General features: G+C 39.7%; 1 long non-coding RNA gene across 1 annotated transcript; it reads right to left on the bottom strand.

Annotated features, from left to right (window-relative positions):
- Nucleotides 1–664: 664 nt before the first annotated feature.
- On the bottom strand, nucleotides 665–17826 carry LOC118173817. Its single transcript, XR_004754406.1, has 2 exons — nucleotides 17691–17826; nucleotides 665–3652 (listed from the first exon to the last, which is right to left on the bottom strand). It is a non-coding gene; the product is annotated as an uncharacterized LOC118173817 (long non-coding RNA).
- Nucleotides 17827–18560: the final 734 nt, after the last annotated feature.

Genomic DNA, 18560 nt, shown 5'->3' with positions numbered 1-18560 from the left:
CTCTCCGAGGAGAACTGGGAGGAGTGGAGCAGTCTATTATAAGCAGTCGCTGACTCTGCCACCATAATGCAAACGCCCAGAACAAAGGGGAGGAAAACAAAATGAGAGAGAGATTTTGCATGTGGAACATTTAAATTGATAGAGAAATCAAAAATTTTAAAGCAAAACAAAACAACAAGCCCTTTAAGCTTCTGCAGAACACTGAATTTCTGTCTGAAATTGCTGTTCTTCTCTGGTCCCCTCAGGTTGCCGGTACATTTCTAGATTAAACTTAAAGATGCTTTGACTTTTAAATGGGCTGCAATGTTCCTGCCAGAGACCACATCTTATGTACTACGCTGCTCCAGGCATGTTCACACGTTGGTCTCCGGATTTTCAGGATAAGATTAGCGGTAGAAGTTTCTCCATAAGTAGCCAACTAATCGGGATCTCATTCTTACTTAGTTTGAGGTAATACGGGGTCAGCGAAGGCACACGGCAAAGGGTTTTCTGTTGATTTCAGCTTTCAGTGAAAGAATTTTGAAGGCTCTGAGCCTTAGGTGTTTTTTGTAATAAGTCAAGTACAAGATACTTTCTGAAGAGCTTAACCAAAAGTCTGGGGGTTTCCATTTTCAACTGGGAGTAGTTCAATGTGAGATAACTTTAACAAATCAAAACTACTCACTTTTCAATGGTGCATCATTTATTTTAGTTGACATCAGTGAATGTAAAATCCAGATATTAAATGTTGAAAGAAAAACACAAGGAAAAACAGCTTCAGAGTCATCTCCAGCAGGAAAAGGAAAAAGAAAACAAAATCATCAAGACCACTTCTCATTACAGACTGATTTAGTCAGCCTGTGCTTCCCTGGAATCTGCAGCTTCTTTATTTGGAATACACTCATTTCTGAGAAAAAACAGCCAGGGCAGAGAAAATGGTAGAGACTACAAAGAACCATAAAAACAAATTTTCAACCTACTTCTCACACAGGATAATTAAGTAGGTTCCTAACCTGTTGGGATTCCCATCCTGTGCATAATGCCTACTAAGTGTCATTAATGTTACTTGGAGAATATGATTTAAAATAAGCATCAGGATAGAAAGATATAAAATAGCATTCATCAGGTCACAATAAGAGACGCTACTTTAGCACTTGTCTACTTCAGGACACTGTAAATTGGGTACAGCTTCTTCTCGTAAAACATTTAGTCTGCATTAAGGTTTGCACCAGTTTAAGTACAAAAAGCTGTTTCAACTAAAAGGCACTAAAATACATAGTCATTTAATATTGAAAGTTAGAATATTTTTAACCAAAGGGAAATTCTAGGTCAGCTTTCCAGTGTGAGCTGCTGGCAAGTGAGAAATCTACTGCTTTTTTAAAACGGTGCTTGGTAAAACTGTGAAGGACAGGATAGGACCTCGCTACTTGCAACAGCAGGGGATGCAGCTCTGTGACCCTGAAGGTTAATTCTGTTTCTTTATGACTCCATCTACCAAAAAAAAAAAAAAAAAAAAAAAAAAAAACTACTGGTAAATTCTACAACATTCTTAAAACACACTAAAGTTATGCACAAAAGGGAGCCGTGCCAATGTAATTAAATTAGTGGGGGGGAAGTAAGGGGAAGAAATATTTCTCCCATTAAGATAAAGACTCTAGTTTCACTTCCATCGGGCAGAGCTCGTGTTTGCTTAGTCACAAATGAAAATAAGCTGAGACCATCACAAGATGACCAGTTGAGGTTTCTCCCTTTGAAAAGAGAATTAGAAACAAGCGCCAGACACTTCTTGGAAGAGCCCTAAGGTCAGAACAGCAGAGGGTGCTCTAAGTCCAAACTGAGGTGCATCAGCACAGCAACAGGGGGCATCCCGATGTGACATTAAATTGTAGGTAACTGTTTTTGTTGTTGTTGTTTGGTTGTTTGTTTCATCATCGTTGTTCACTAGGCTTGGGTTATTTGTTGTTGTCTGTTTTGTTTATGATGCTCTAGGAACTATCTACGATTGGTAAAAAAGCAGAGTGCAAAGGGTTAAAAATATTAAGAATTTGTCCGTTTCCACATGACATCAGACAAAACCAGAGACATTCCCAAAACCTCAACAGTTCCATGTAACCTCTACCACTGCTCTATACAGCTCTGGGCATACTTTAGAGACTGCTTCATATTGAAACTTAGAAATATTTGCTTTTTAAATCCTGTGAGCAAAGCACGGACTGGACATGAATCCTACCACTACAAGAAAGAAAACAATCCTGATCTAAACCCTAATCTGAATTCCTGCCACCAAGCAGGAATAGAAACCTAAGTGCTTTGTTAAATATTAGTCATCTCTTAAATGTGAACGTTGGATAGCAAGGGGTAACAGGTAAGCGGAAGACAGAGCGGATGTGTCCACGCTGCACTTTTTTAGGCAAGGCGTGTCTGGTGCAAGCGGCGTTATCAGCTTAGAGAGAGGGAGCAGAGCACACGGAAGGTTATTTTATATTCATCATGTAAATGAAAGGGTAGCTTACAGATTACAGTAATGGCAATTAAGCGCAGCCCATAATACATAATGCATTAATTTCTCAGCAAGAAATACTCTGCTTAAAGTTACAGCACAAAAAAACCTGACATGAGCTTACATACATTTTAAGCTTTCATTTGGTTTTTAATATCAATTGGTGAATGGTACAAAAGATTGGCAAGCCGACCATAATCGAGTATGTAAACTGGAAAGTGGTGCACCTGTACACACACACCCCTTGAAGTTATTTCTTGTTAGCTAATTATTCTAAAATAAGATGGAGCCATAAGAAAGGTTAGGAATCAAAGCAGTCAGTGAATATTTGTTTCGTGTCTGCCACATCTTCCCTGTTTTAGAACAAATAGAGCATGTGTGCACACATCTTAGTTCATAGAAGGGATAAAGACAAAAATCTGCCTGGATGTGTTTTTCTTTCCCCTCCCTCTGTCTCAACCTGTAGTGCAACACTCACTGCATAACATGAATGCACAGAGAGCATTTTCAAACCAACTGAAAAAAAAATACTATTTTTAATAAGTAATTTTACAATTCAACAAACGCAAGCTCCAGGTTTTACTGGACTTCCAGCAGGTTCTTGTTTAAATTTAAAGCTGTCAATAGAAATAGGTACTGCTCAGTTAAATGATTCTAGTGAGTAGTCTTCTACATTAAAGTTTTTATTAAAAAATAAAAATGGAAAGCATGTTTTACATATTTAATTAGTACCATCCTTTAGCCCTGGTTTGACTAACACAACAACAGCAGTTTGATTACTCAATAGTTAATCACAGGGATAAAAGGCAGCAAAAGGTTATGTTCAAATCTTTCATGAATGGAATAACTCAGCAACGTTGCAGCTCACAGTTGTGCACTCCTCACTGCGTGTCTTCTAAGAGCCAACTCAGACCTTTATGCAGTTAGTAGCTCTGGCATAAAAATTTCCATATTTAAAGCTGACTTCAACAACGTCCCATTTGCTGCTTCGGAAAGAATTCCCTCTGCACGATGACGATGAAGCTCACATAACTCTGTTCAGTCTTTGGATCACATGCAGGATTCTGGTTAAAAGCCAGCGAAGCGTCACTTTATCACTACTCAGAATGCACACATCTCGGGGAACTTTACCAGCAACCAGGGAACTCTTTACAATCCCCAGGAACTTGCTACCTAGATACAAAAGGTTACATTTCCAAATACCACAGATTCCAAACTGAAATCAGAAGCTCTATTTTTAAAGTGGTGATGATGCAAACTAGAGAGCCAGTAATGTTCTCCCCTCACCCCCACCCTCCATCCAAAACCCAAATCCCCATTGCTTTGATTCAAGAACTCACTGCAATCTTGCAATTCCAGACCTAGGGGACAACCAGGAAGAGAATTTGATATTTTAAGGTCTGTTATTCAGGGGAGGGGGTTACAGTTAAAAAAAAAGAAAAAAGAAAAACAACTTAATAGTAAATGAAAATAGTAAGAAAGAAAATCCAACTAACAAGTGTTTGAAAAAGACACAATGAAGTTAGAAGTCATTTAAGTGCATAAATAAGACATTTCCAATTTGCATATCAAGAGCCAGCACTGAATTTAAACTTCATTTGAAATAAGAAAAAGCCAGCCACAGAAACTGCAGCTCTACATTTGACATGCCTCAAAGAGCTGAAAGGGGGACAACTCCCTTCTCTATGAATTCACAGATGTGCTGTCCTCTTTCTGCCCATTAAATGTGGTTTAGCAGCTGATATCCCTAAAGCACTTCAACGTTGCTACTTTAAAGAGGAAAGAAAGAGAAAGAGCCCAGGAGCTGTATTTTGAAAGAAAAATGAATGGAATCAGCACCAGTTTGTCCTAAACTGAGTTTACTATATTCCTAATCAGCTAAAATAGCTCAGAAACACACTTTTCCTGGAAATAAGTGATGACATTTTACATTTGGTTCAAGATGACGCTCATTTGCGGTGATTGTTTCTTTTTACAGTTCAGAACAACCTGCTTCTGGTTTGCACACCTAGCTTGGTCTTGAAGAGATTGAGGCTCTTTCTGAAGGTCAGTGGAACATCATACTGAAATCCAGAGATGCTATCCAATAAACCACCCCCGTTAAGGTGGTCATTTTTCCCTTTTATTCTTAGAAAGAAGTTAGGATTACACCGAGGCCATTATTAATGTGCATTATATTCCAAGACAACACAAGCCACAGTGTAATGCCCAGAAACAAACCAAGAGCAATAAATGAAGTTAGAAGTACGGCGAAATGGAACTCATTACCAAAAGTAGCCATTTGGCCACGGGTGCTTCTGCTAATGTCCATTACTTCTGGCAATGCACCTGAGTAGCCCTAAGTGGCCGTAACTCCTATCCAGCCATGCAAGATGTCTGCAGAAGTGATGTGAAATTTGGGTTTTATTTATCTGGCTGATCGTATCTCTACATGCGTAGAGCACACACATTTCTGCCCAGTTAACTCCTAGAAGTCATAAAAAGGATCTAGCGAACAATAATAACTAAGGGGAAAATTATCTTTGAAAGTTCATGTTTGTCATTTAAGCACAAAATTTGCATATATAAGATCTCTAGTTCTGCCAGAAATGCTGAGCTTTTAATATTACTAAATGCACCTTCAGATTTTTATCAAACTGAAAAAAAATCTGCTTCAGCAGATATATCCTCTGGAAGGATAATTTTAGTATGAGTACTAACAAAAAAAAAACAACAGCAGTAATTCAACTGTTAGTCCACATCACTACTATGAATAGTGAGGTCTGAATATGGAAGCTGTTGCAAGGACATGAGACTACACAGAAACATCAGTCATCGTAGGTAAATGATGTCAATCCAAGGGAACTTTTCTCTACAATAAGCTTTCCAGAAAGGCCAGCAGCATATCCCAGGCTGCTGAGATCTCCCTAATTTGCATGTAACCCATCCGCAGCTGTTGCAAAACTGTCTTAAGGGTTACTAGATTGTAAATTGTGTAAAAAATAATAACAAAAATAAAAATTCCTACAGCTCTCTTCACTAACAACAACAAAAAATAAATATTTGTGACTCATTCCAACAGCCAAACAGCCTGTGTTACAGAACAAAGCCAGGTCATACCAACAAAGCATTCAGTCTGTATCTTTATCTGAGCAGTGATCAACAGCAAAAAAAATGTGCAAGATCTCCATATGGGATAATTAGGTAATGACAAGAATAAGAAAAAGGCTTCAGGGGAACAAAAAACAGAAAGGGTACACAGGGAGATGAGATTGAGGTAGATAAGGAGAAGGAAACAAGCTTTTGGCATCAACAAATAAAGAAAACAAATGAGTCGGATTCTGGGAGGTTGAAGGCAGCAGAAAGCGACTTTTGGAGAAAAAGGACAATGGTGGAGCTCCCACTGCCAAGAGCTCAGTACAGGCCTGCACATCAGCTTCATTTTCAACAGAATGAAAACATACCTAATGGCACCAGGGGGGTTTCCAAAGCCATATTCTTGATTGTGAATCTGGAACTTGGCCTCACACTGCATGACTACTGCTTGAATGGCTGGATTGGTTCTTCAAATTATTTCAGTAGTCCAATGAGATGTCAAATACAGCAGTTGTTTCTACTCTTCATGAATTTTTCTGGCTCTACTGCCTTTCTGAAATGCCTTTTCAGCCTGATTTTCACCTACACCTTTTCTTCCTCAACCGTTATCACTTGCATTGACTTTTACTCTTCCCTTTTTTGGTCTATTGTGTGGGTTTAATTTTTGTTGTTGTTGTTGTTAACACAACATGCACCAAAATAATCAGTTTGGTTTTGCTTTGCTTACATTTTGTTCTGAAGAAGCATTCTCTTGGAGGAGCCTTCTAGAGCCTGCACTCCATAGCTCAAGCACTCTTAAAGCATGCAAAGTCATGAAGCTGTCCTTATTGAATGGTTGGGTGCTCAAGCCTATCAGGACAATTTATTCACACAACTTAGGCCGTGATTCTTCTACTTCTCCAAGGGCTGTTGAGAAGCAGGTTGCAAGCCTGATGAGTTGACTGGTACAATAGTTTCCAGCTTCTACCTTTCCAGCAGGGCATTAAGTCTTTCTGCATTAGATGACTCTAGCTCTTAACAGAAAGGAGATTCGGTTTCTATCTCTAAAAAGCCTCAGGTGGTTGGCCCAACAGATGACTTATCACAATCAGCCAAACAACAGCAGCAATCAACAGCAGCTGAAGTCACTATTTTTTTATTTTTTTTTAAAGCAAAATTTTTTGAACAATTTGGTCTTGGCATCCAGAAGCATTTCTTCCTTATCTAGAAGCTGGTAATACACTTCCATGATTCAAGACAAGTCTTTAAGGCTTATTGTGCACATGGTTCCATCCTGTTGTTGTACGTTATTTCCCCACCAGTCCTGTGAACCCATTTATGTAAACATTTAGCTGCTTATTGCTTAATATTTTCCCAGCAGTAGTTGATCCATGAGAAAAGAGAGCTGCCACTGATGGAAGAGGTGCAATAAATTTGTATCCCTCATTAGTTAAGCTAAGCTTGCCAGGAAATTGCCTCAACATCTCAAAACGTCACTGCATAATCTAAGCCTAAATAAGCTGACTTAAGCAAAAGCAGTGACCGTAGTCACAAAAGCAAGATGTACGAGTTCTCCTTACTGGGAGAAACTCTCATCCTAAGAATTAAATGCAAGCCTGAAGAATTTTCATCATTTGGAAGAAAAGACAAACACAGCCATAACTAAAGTTTTGTTAAATGAAGGCTGTTTCCCTAATTTTGATGTCTTATTTTATTCTTTGGGTTTCCCAGAATATCATGCACAAATTCAGTTGCAAGTGCCCTCAAATGTAAATTGCATGGCTCTTTTTTATCTAAAAAGATTAAGACAATTAGAAAACCTGTTAGAAACAAAGCATACTGAGGTAAATGTCTTTTTCAGGCCTTCACAGGACTGACATATCAAGGAAAATAAAATTTCTTTACAAGACAGATTACCGTCTTGCCATACGCATCCTGTTCCATACCAAATACCTTGCTAACTCCAGAATTCACAGACTACCAGAGTACCACTAGAGGAATGATGGACTGTATAGTCTTAAAACACCTCTCTGTAGTATTATGGGTTAGGACAAGAAGTGTGTACTCCGTACCAGATGCACACCTGACGTAAAACCTCTCCTGCCTTTCCAATCTGTAACAGGAGGTGGAAGACGTGCTTTGGTTCTGTAAACAGGCAAACAATATGTCAGAACTACAAAATAAGGATCGTACAGGGTTCTTTATTGACATCCAATCTTCAAATATTTTACAAAATGTAAGACTAAGTTAAGGAAAGCAATGCTGCACATCCAGAAGAAACACAGATGTTCAGAAAAAAATATTAAAACAAAAAGCCACACATATAAAACTATGAAGTTATTGTTTCACTCATCTCTTTCCAAGTCACTATTTAAGGAAAAGAAAAAGCATTTGACTTAGAAACAAGTCTGTCTCGACACTTTTGGAGTTTTATGTTCTACTTTTCAGGCAACACTCCACAAATGATAAAAGAGTACACAAATGCAAGCCCAACGTCCTAAGCTACTACTAGTTTGCTGTCAAATCTTACCAAGGTTAGTCATTCTGTGTTCCCATCCATAAAACAGAGGTCACCCATATGTATACATACTTGTTACGTTTCACAACTACAGAATGTCCCAAAGCCGCAGATAAAAATGCCCCACATAAGTACACCATACAGTCATTAACAGATAATTTTAACTCTAGCCTGTCTTACACGTCAGAACTACAACTCTGTACATATCTAACAGCCAAGTGTAATATCAGAAAAAGACCACAGTGTTTAGGACAAAATCATATAAACACAATGCCATTTTAATTCCTAAGTCATAAAACAAGTATTAGGAAGTTTCAAAGCATGAGAAGTGTTCCTCCCCCACCAAAAAAAAAAAAAAAAAAAAAAAAATTAAACTTTTTCCAAAGTATCAAGAATACATTTAATTGAAAAATAATTAACAATAAAACTCTCAAACAACCACCAACAATGAATAAGCCAAAAGCTAAACAGAAGAATTTCCTTAGAATAACTCCTGGGGGCTTCCAAATGAAGAACAGAAAAATTATTTTATCTCCAGTGAAGCTTGAAAGTGATCCATGTTTAACACTCAACTAGTACCCATTCAAACTCACATGAAATCATGACAACTCTCTAATTTGTCTTTACTCAAAGTCACGTACCCTCCTGGCACTCCCAATATAGCTCAGCCACCATCATTTGCTAGCAAAATTTACCCATGGGATACGTTTGGGGGTGATACCTGATTGGAGTGTTGTCATCTGCATTTCTGGTTCCAGCAGCGTCATGCTGATCCTTTTCTCAAGGGTTACAATCCCTTAAAGACTCCCTTTATATACAGATTGATAAAGTCAGGTAAAAAAAGATTGAAAAAAATGCACAAAGACCTATCAACTTTAACCTCGCTCAAAACTTGCAAGAAATTCTCATCCTCATGTGACGAAAACTGTGCCTACTGCGAAAGCTCAGTTTTTCAACATGCAGTTCTCTGCTTATTCACAACAGGCAAGTTGGAACAGCCCAGAATCAAATTACTGCTAGGAGAAAAATGAATACTCCAAGGGGAACGCAAGATGTGTAGTTTGCAGTAGTAAGGTCCGCCCCTTGATGCTCTGTAAGCCGAAGGAAGGGGGGAGGAAGGGGTCGGATATAAGAACTGGAAGTTTTTTCTCCTTTTAAAAGAGAAGGATGACGTCTTGGATAGACTTTCAAATCCCCTAAGGGGCTCTGCTGATGAGGCAACTTCATTCCAAGGACAAGGAGACCCAGTGTTAACATAAACACGCAGTCATCCTCAGCTTAGAAACAACATGGCCAAAAACATATACATCCTGCCTGTAGATCAGCCACTTTTTGCCAGTCTTCACCAGTCGTTTGTCTTGCTAATTGTATTGTTTCCTCTATCCCTATCAAACCCCATTGCTGGACACTAAAGCTGAGCTACTGTAACAAAGGACTGGAAGTTCTTCCAAAGAGATGGTAGCGTCTGTTTCTTAAAAAGAAACAAACATACAAACAAAAGTAAAACACCCTTTCTTCTTCGTATTTCTCCCATTATGGATCGAAGCCTCCATTCAACCTGTCCACAGGTGAAAAAAAATAGGCTGTTTCCCACATTCAGATTCAAAAGGTTTGGGATATTGGATAAAACTTTCATAGTCAAATATTTCTTGAGACTAACAGATAAAAAATAGAACGAAGTCTTTCCTCACTAGATGATTCTAGCTCCCAACAGAAAGGAAATTCAATTTCAGCCTCTGAAGAGTCTCAAGTAATTTGCCCAAAAGATAATTTAATTATCTTAAACTAATTCCAACACCTCTGTCCCCAGAGCAGCTTTCCCTTATTCCCCTCCATTCCCAAGATTCATTGTCACTTCTCATTAGGTCACCTGCAAGTAAGTAACTGCATATTACTTGCATCAAGCCCAAAAATATATTAAGCCCTGCATCATAGATAGACCAATTTTCAGATTTAAAATCCTTTGGAGCAAGTCAGAATCCTTCTCCCATCACATCAGTACTCATGAAAGTCAGGAACTGGGTGTGCAAAAGGGCTTTTGCACTGATTTCTGAGCCCTCCAAACTCAAGTCCCGTCAGGGTTTCTCTAATACTCGGATGCAAGAACTCCCCAGCAGCTGTTCAACAGCTGAGAGAGAAGAACACGGCAGGTTTTAGCACCACATCTTCCTTCCCCTCCACAAACACATCTGGGGCTTCAAAGGAGGCAGCAGAAACTCATTTTGGGACTTGAAACATTACAGGAAAATCCCTTCCTGTGATGATATTGTAGTATTAATCTGATTTCCATACTTCTCACAGCAGTAACGTGTTGTGAAAGGACAAAAATCAGCTCATTTGGCCTTCTGTCATAGTCAAACGCTACCTATGTGATTTTGGATTCACAACCAGACTATCAGTAAATTGCCTGCCTAAATGTTAATTCTTTTCCTTATGGAAAGGATCTGCAATGGAGAACCGTATCCTGAGAATTTAGGAAACACTCATCACCAAAACGAGTCGCTTCAACACCTATCGTGAATATCTACATTCATCCAAGACAAAGGGAACTACCAACGTTCAGCAAATGCATGCTTATTTTTCTGGTGATACGTGGAAATACAAAGGGAAACGGTGTGAGCAAGGAGGAAAGGCACTCTGCTATGGCGCCAAGGCGCATCACGTAGCTCCCTGAGGAAGGCGTGTACGCACTCTCAGTGACTATGGACAGACAGAAGAAATTTAAGGTATTAACCAGGACAAAGCAAAACAACGTGACTGTCCAGAAAGAAGCAAACAAGAAGTGACAGAAAAGCAGACATTTTTAATGTGTAAGGCAAGAGAAAGCATGTGACAAGTCTCCATGGATGAGTCAATGTGTCATGTCGTTTTAGGAGAGCTGACTTCAGATGGCATCCTATGCACACCCCACAAGGAGTTTGCCTTGCCACACAGAAACCCCTTCATTGGCCTGGAACCTCAAGCTGCATTACAGAACACTGAAATAAATTTGCACAGATAATTGATTATTAGTAATATTAGCAGAATGGCAGGGTGTTGGTTTGTTTTGTTTTAAAATTCAGAGGTAACAAGAGCTATTGTAGGCCCACATGACTGGATGTTGCTTATCTGAGCAGCAGTGAAGAAGAAGATTGCAGTACCTAATGCCTTCTAGCCAGAGATTTCTTCACTATACCTTGTGGTGGTAATGTACTGATTGTAGAGGACAGCTGCAGTCTGCAGAACTAGCTGATAGCATCCTAATTTAAATCAAATTATAGAAAACTTGACTTTTTTCATAAGGAAAGCTACACATTACAGAAACAGGCCATCACCCAACCTATGATTCAGTTTGCCAAGTATTAGTAGCGTGTGGCTATTGTGAAATGATGAAAATCTCACTTGCGTGAAGCAGCCACTCGCTATTTAAGTAGGACAGTCCTGCAGAACGGCGTTCTCCCTGTACAGAATCAGACCTCCTTCCCCCATTACTACCCTTAAAACAGCAAAACCCAAAGGACCTTATTTACATAAGCAAACCAACTGCCCAGATCTGGATCTGACTTGCTCAGCAGTTTAAATTCTTCCAAAGTAAGTGTTTTATTAAATAGCTATCAAATTGTACGTCTACATATTCATCCATCAGCCCTCAACCTTGAAACCTCAAAGGCAAAGTAGAGCAAGAGAGAAACTGGAAAGGAGAAACAGAAGAGAGGGATATTACAAGCCAGTGACAGGAAGGGCATTATAATCACGTTAACTTGATGGGGAGCAAACAAAAACCGTGTTGAGAGCTAACTTGTTAAAGCCACCACATTAAAGCTGCCTTTGGCATTATTCCCTCCAGCTCAACTATTCCCCCATTGCTATTTAAAAGTTTGTTTGTTTTAAATATTTTAAGAGATTACCACTTCTCAGTCGTTTAGTAGCTCCCATCAGTAACAGGCCAGTCATTTCCATCATGCTCTGAATCTCATAGCTCTATCAGAAATTTTCAGACAGCATACTAAATTTATAGTCCCCTGGGACATAAAGTCTCTTAGCACAAATCTATCCAAGATAGACTGGTTGTTTTTATTCTAACAAGCATTCCTCTTACTCACACAAAAGAGAAAACAGGCAGCCTCGTTGGAATGTGTGTGAAGGACAGATCAGAGAAAGCTATATATTTTCTGTCTTGGTCCTTTTGTTACAATACAGACTTAAGCATCTTCGTCACACATAAATTCTGCATGAGGCAGAAACCATCACTTGGTAATTAACTGCAACTAAGTCACTATTCCAGAAATCCTCCGCACAGCAGAACAGAACAGAAAATTGAGCAAATAATTTTAGAATGATTTTGTCAACACAGAGAAAAAAAAAAGGGGGGGGGGTTCAGGAATAAAATACAACCCTTGTTGATAAACATAGACACCCACCTTCAAGTCACAACATGCACTTTTTAAAAGGATAGCTTTATGTCATGATTTTATAAAAACATTGACACAGTAGCAAGAAGACAATTATAAAGTTTGCAAAACCATCTTAAGTTATATTTAAAAATAATTTCTGAATCTGACTGCATTCAGTGTAACGACAATCCAGGATGGGAAAGGGCAAGAGGCAGGAGAAAGGAACACAGACCCTAACAAAACAATTATTGGAGCAAAACACAATTCTTTAAAGCAAAACCAGGTGGCCTGATACTCCTGTCTTTTCACAGTAAATGAACATGGGCACTAAATTAGCTCCTTAGAATAATTTTTAAAAAGTTCCATACTGCAATTTGTAAGTGGGTATAACCTCCAGCAGTTTATGTGGCAATAATTAATCCCATGCTTTGTACAGGACTAGGTCTCCACAGCAATGGGAGTACCTTTGGATACATAAAGCACATGCCTGTTACATGACTTCAAGTCATACCAAATTCCACACATTCCAGCTAGTCTCCTTACCCCCGTACATATGTAGGTACTTTGTAGAAGGCAAGCATCCCAGATCAAGTAAACCCCCAAAAACTGACAAGCCGGTACAAGTTTTGTCCAAACCTGTAATCATAAAATGCAACAGTTCGTCTGAAAGAATGTTACCCAACCTTAAAGAAGCCTACAGTGAGAAGCATCAGGGCAGTGGTAGACTTCTAACACAATGTTTTTCATGATCAGTGCACAGAGATAACTATGAATTCACCTGGGGAAGAAAATGGTCAATAAGATAAGGTCAATAAGCTAGGGAAGTAATCATAATCTCAAATGAAAGCTACACAGAAGGACAATCTTGATTAGAAATGATCAAACTGCACAAAATTATATATTCATAGCCTGTTATGTTCTCTTTTTTTTCTTTAACCACATTCATCAGAGCCTTGTTGTCAACCTTGCCCTAAGGGTTGGGAAAGCTTATCTTGCCATTTTACTACAGGTAACTAAAAAAATAAAAAGAAATCAAGGTAACAGCTTCAAATGACTCCATAATGACCTTTTTTTAGCCTGTGTTACAAGAATGAGTCAGTCCTGGTAATCTCTCATCACTTAAGAAAGTTGCGGGATCAAGGCCTTGATGAACATGGATAAAAAAAAAGAAGAAATGGAATGTGAAATTCAGATAAAAAAAAAATCACTGTGAGGCAAAAAGGCAAATTAAATAACTATACTTAAATACTCCATTAAGCTTAATGCCTGCATAGAACCTAGTAAAGGCGTCAAAATATTTTACTAACACCTCACCCCATTTGGTTTCCTTCCACAGAAGTGTCAAAAAAAAAATTCTTATCTATCCGTTATGTTCCAGTCCTTCAAACACACGCTTAAAGGCTTTTGTCTCATTTTAATTTAATATAATCTAATGACAACTATCCAGGCAACATGGTTGAAGTCCTTATACCCATCTAACCAGGGATCTACAAGGATAATGTGTAGCTGTGGTAAGAGAGAAGAACATGAAGTGGAGCCTGGGCCTGAAAAAAACAGAACAAACCAGAAGCCCCCCAGAAACCGTCTGTTGCTGCTCTCCAGTTTTCCACAAGCAGTCAGAAAGAAATTTGTTGTCTTAGGGCATGTGGCAGCATGTGTATACAGCACTGCACTCCCAGTTCTCCCATGGGATATACAATCCATGATGCTTTACATGCCAAAGAAATTTCTAATTTTACCTCAGCTAATAGTTTACATTCCGGAACCATTGCCCGAAGTAACAAATTCAGTGCAAATCCACGTAGTACTTTTCTACAGACATCTACGGATAAGAAAAACCTCCTGGAAGCAAAAGTTACAGAAAGGGTTAAGCAGTAAAGCATAAGGAGTTAGTTGAGCTGTGAGTCAGCAATGCCTGTCTAGAACTGCAAACAGGAGACCCTTTGACACACATCGGCAGCTTCCAGCAAGCCTCTGGTTTTGCCATCTCCTCCCCTTCTAGCAGCACTCGTCTCGAGTCTTCCTCATACCTTAAATTTGGCAGATTGTCACAGGAGCAGTTTCACAGCACCCGATAGGCTTCTACAGCCACTCTGGATTGCTGAAATGTTTAAACAGATTGCCATCTCGACTAACAGATCGCCTCTAAAGGTTGTTTGAAGCCAAAGTCACAGCAACAAAGACACATCATATAAAAAAAAGAAGCTTTAAGAAGCACAACAGCTTTCAGCAGGTGTGCAGCTTCTTCCTCAAGATGACTGAAAAGTTCCCATTTGGGAGAACAAGTTTATCGACTCAAAACACATCAGCTGAGTTCTTCAACAACTCGCTAAACCGAGTATCCTGTTATGCTACCACAGTTTGCAGATAACCATATTTCAACAGCACTTTTCAGTCCCACAATACTTGAACGGACATACACACAAGCAGCACATAACATAACATATTACACCCTGGTAGAAAAAAAAAAACAACATTGTATACATCTGGAGATAAGGTCAGGTAGTCTACATCAGGGACTTTGGACTTTATGCCTTGGGTGAAAAGCTGCACCTCCAGCAGTATAATTCCCACTATTGTGCTGAGCACTGATAAAGAATCAGCTCTGAAGAGACCCACCTAATGAGTCATTTCCGGGAATATCCTCATTTTCTTTAGCAAAAGCTATGTAGAGGTGCTCCATTTCAGATACTTTTTAAACCCAGCTGTATTTTACCTGTTCCAGTCAAGGAGATTGGCAGCCCCCAGTGACAGAGCTTCAAGGCTGAGTCCGTAAAAGTAACATTATTTTGACAGACAAAAACCATGTATCTTCTGTAAAACATTCCCATCATACCATTTTTCAAATCTATTCAAACAACTGAATTGTACATAGATTCTATTTTTTCTATAACCAAAATATTCTTTTCTCTGACCATAACAAATGCTGTTTTGTCCCTATTTTATCTATTCAAGGTGCTGCTACAAGGTTCATCTTCCTAACAAGGTACTCATAGCAGTTCCAACACTAGCAACCCTTTCCTTGTGGCATCAAGAGTAAACTGTTTGTTCCCATTTCCGGACCCTTTATCATGTCTCACTCACTACAAAGGGAAGAATTCTGCCTCCAGTAAATTCACAATGTCACCTTCAGCTGGTCAGCTGTCAGGTTTTGGAAAAAAAAGACTTGTATGCTTTTCCCATTCTGCCTTCAAGCCCTCTACCACTTTCAAAACTACCTCATTTAATTCTCATTAGAAATGTTTCCATGTCAGCGTAACTATAAAATACCATAGCCTACCACTAGTTGAGATGTGCTGAGATCAGAGTCCACCATACCAACATTCCATTTCCTTCTCTTTTATTTTCTACTAACCTTTATCTCCATCCACTGTCTTTTATCTCGTACTTAGAGGACTGCAAACATTAAGGATTATTAGCTTTTTGTTCTGTTTTGCAGATTCCAGCTTCTCCATTTTTAAGGCTTTTAAAAGCAGCATCACAGAAGGATGGCATAATGCATTCGAACAAGAAAAATCTTTATCCTCTTAAAAACGATACTGCAGGTTGAAGCTAATTCTTCCAACTACCAAACACTGATAGGCTTTTCAGGGAAGGGCACGCTCAGCTTCCAGAGCTAAAGAACCAAGCATGTCAAGTGAGGTATCCTTCCAATCCAAAATACTGTCCTACAGTTCATGGATTCTAAAATCACTTCAGCAGACACATTCAGTACTGGCTATAAAGCCAACCCAAGAGCTCCCCAGCATATCCAACATGCTGCTACACACCACTCTATAATGCATATAATGCAACATGTAACACCAGGCACTATAAGGCACCCAGGAGTCAACTATGCTGAAGTCGACAGCATGTAAAGTTGGTAACAAGCAATTCACACTGCAACAATTGCATACAAAGCCCTTCATACTGCCAACAGCCACCAACACATACCCCAGAGGGCAGAGTAATGGAAGATGACCAAAAGGAATTCACAGACAGAAACCATCAGTTATCAAATGGTTTCACCAGTCAGTCACAGGATGGTACTGAATATGCAGAGTTCTGTGGCAGCCTGGTGATCTTGAGTTTCACACAGTTCACATTCCCTCAACACCAGAAAACATCATCGAATCACAGAATCATTCAGGTTGGAAAAGACTTCTAAGATCATCAAGACCAACTGTTAACCTAGCACTGCCAACTCTACCACTAAACCATGTCCCTAAGCACATCTAGACATCCTTTAAATACCTCCAGGGATGATGACTCAACCACTTCCCTGGGCAGCCTGCTCCAATGCTTCACAACCCTTCCAGTGAAGATTTTTTTCCTAATAGCCAAACTAAACCTCACTCGGTGCAACTCAAAGCCATTTACTCTTGGTCAAGCTTGTTGCCTGAGAAAAGAGACCAATTCCCACCCCACCACAACCTCCTCTGAGGTAGTCATAGAAAGCGGTAACATCTTCTCTGAGCCACCTTTTCTCCAAGCTAAATAGCCCCAATTCCCTCAGCTGCTCCTCAGACTTGTTCTCTAGACCCTTCACCAGCTTTGTTGCCCTTCTTTGGACATGCTCCAGCACCTTGATGTCCTTCTACTAGCGATGGGCCCAAAACCTAACACAGTGCTCAAGGCACTGTGTGACCCTATATTCTGCCACTCTACTGTCAGTCAGAAAACAGTTAGAGGGATTCATATGATAACTGTTCATAAACTACCTACAACTTGAGAAATGTGTGCTGGTCATTCTCACTCTAGGATTTAGAAGACCTGCTGGGGTATTTCATTGTTAACTCTAGGTCTCGTCCCTCTTTCCAACAAGTATAACAGAACTTTTCAGACATTTGCAGTGACAAAGATTATCCATCCCTGATAATGTACAAACCAAAGTGGCAACAAAAAAAAATTTGCAGATCCTTTATGGCTGTAGTCAGAGGATGAGTTAACACTTCCTTTGATTGTCTCTAGGCCTTGCACAACTTTTAGTCACCACAAAGCACGTGGACGTTTGGAAGTTGTTTCTGGCATTCACCTAAAATATCTACCTCTGTTTATCACTAGACTCTCTGGAACTTCTACAGTAACATCAGTCTCTCCCATCTAACAATGGGAATCAGTTTTGTCAACTCCAGATTATTAGTTCTTCAAGTGAATAAAATATTGTAAGAAGTGCTAAGCAGCAGTGCTGCCATAAGAACACGTACCACATCAACACCGTGGTACTTCCCGTAAGCTGACCAGTGAAGACATACTGTATGAGACCCGAGTTCATGGCACCACTTACCATTCTTCCTTTCACTGAGCGGAGGAAGGTTGGGGTTTCGGCCATGATGGAGGCTGAGGGTCAGCTCGGGCTGCAAGGAGAGCTCCTGCAGCTCATTGGCAACAGCTTCACTCTGAGGGCTGGGGGCCGCCGAAAGGGACACCAGCACCGGCTCATCGTCATTTTCGCCAGCCCCTCCTCCGTCCAGCCCATTTCCAGCAATGACGGAAGGGGGCAGGCACACCACACCGGAGAAATCCACTTTGGCTTTCGTGATGGCAACCTGCAAGACAAATAAATAAAAAATAATAATAATAAAAAAAAATCTCAGGAGTCTTAACCCATACCTCCAGTTCACTATGGCACCTCCATGTCCTAGAGAAACAAGCTCCTTAGCACAGTGTTTTTGCTATCATTCTCAACTGAGACACATCTAGTGATTGAAACTTGCTAAACTCACCAGCTGATAAACTTGCACATGCCTCCAACAGGGTCACCACACAAACTACTGATAAAATTACAGATTATCATCATTTTCTTAAACTTAAGAGAAAGCGATCTCAGCTTTTGGTATTTCATGAACCAAATCTTGAGAAGACTAGAGCTGTAATCGCCGCAGACTGTGTCAGTCACCGTAGTCCAGCTTCCAGCAAAGTCATCCTATTTAGCATCTGGCTGAACTCCTGATTACTCTCTTTTTATACCAGCAATGGTGTCTTAAGAGGACAACCATCAATTTGAAATCCAGTCAGGTAAAGTAATCCTTCGTACTGAACCTGGAAGGACAGCTGAGTACGAATGAGGATTTTTAAATAATCTAATTTGCATTTCAAAAAATAATTCTCTTGCCCTGTTCTTTCTTTCCCCATCACTACCAGTGACAATGAATGC

Source organism: Oxyura jamaicensis, chromosome 1 (genome assembly GCF_011077185.1).
Source record: "Oxyura jamaicensis isolate SHBP4307 breed ruddy duck chromosome 1, BPBGC_Ojam_1.0, whole genome shotgun sequence".
Classification (NCBI taxonomy): Eukaryota; Metazoa; Chordata; class Aves; order Anseriformes; family Anatidae; genus Oxyura; species Oxyura jamaicensis.
Note: the sequence above shows the minus strand (reverse complement) of the source record. Positions and strands in the feature narration are given on the sequence as shown.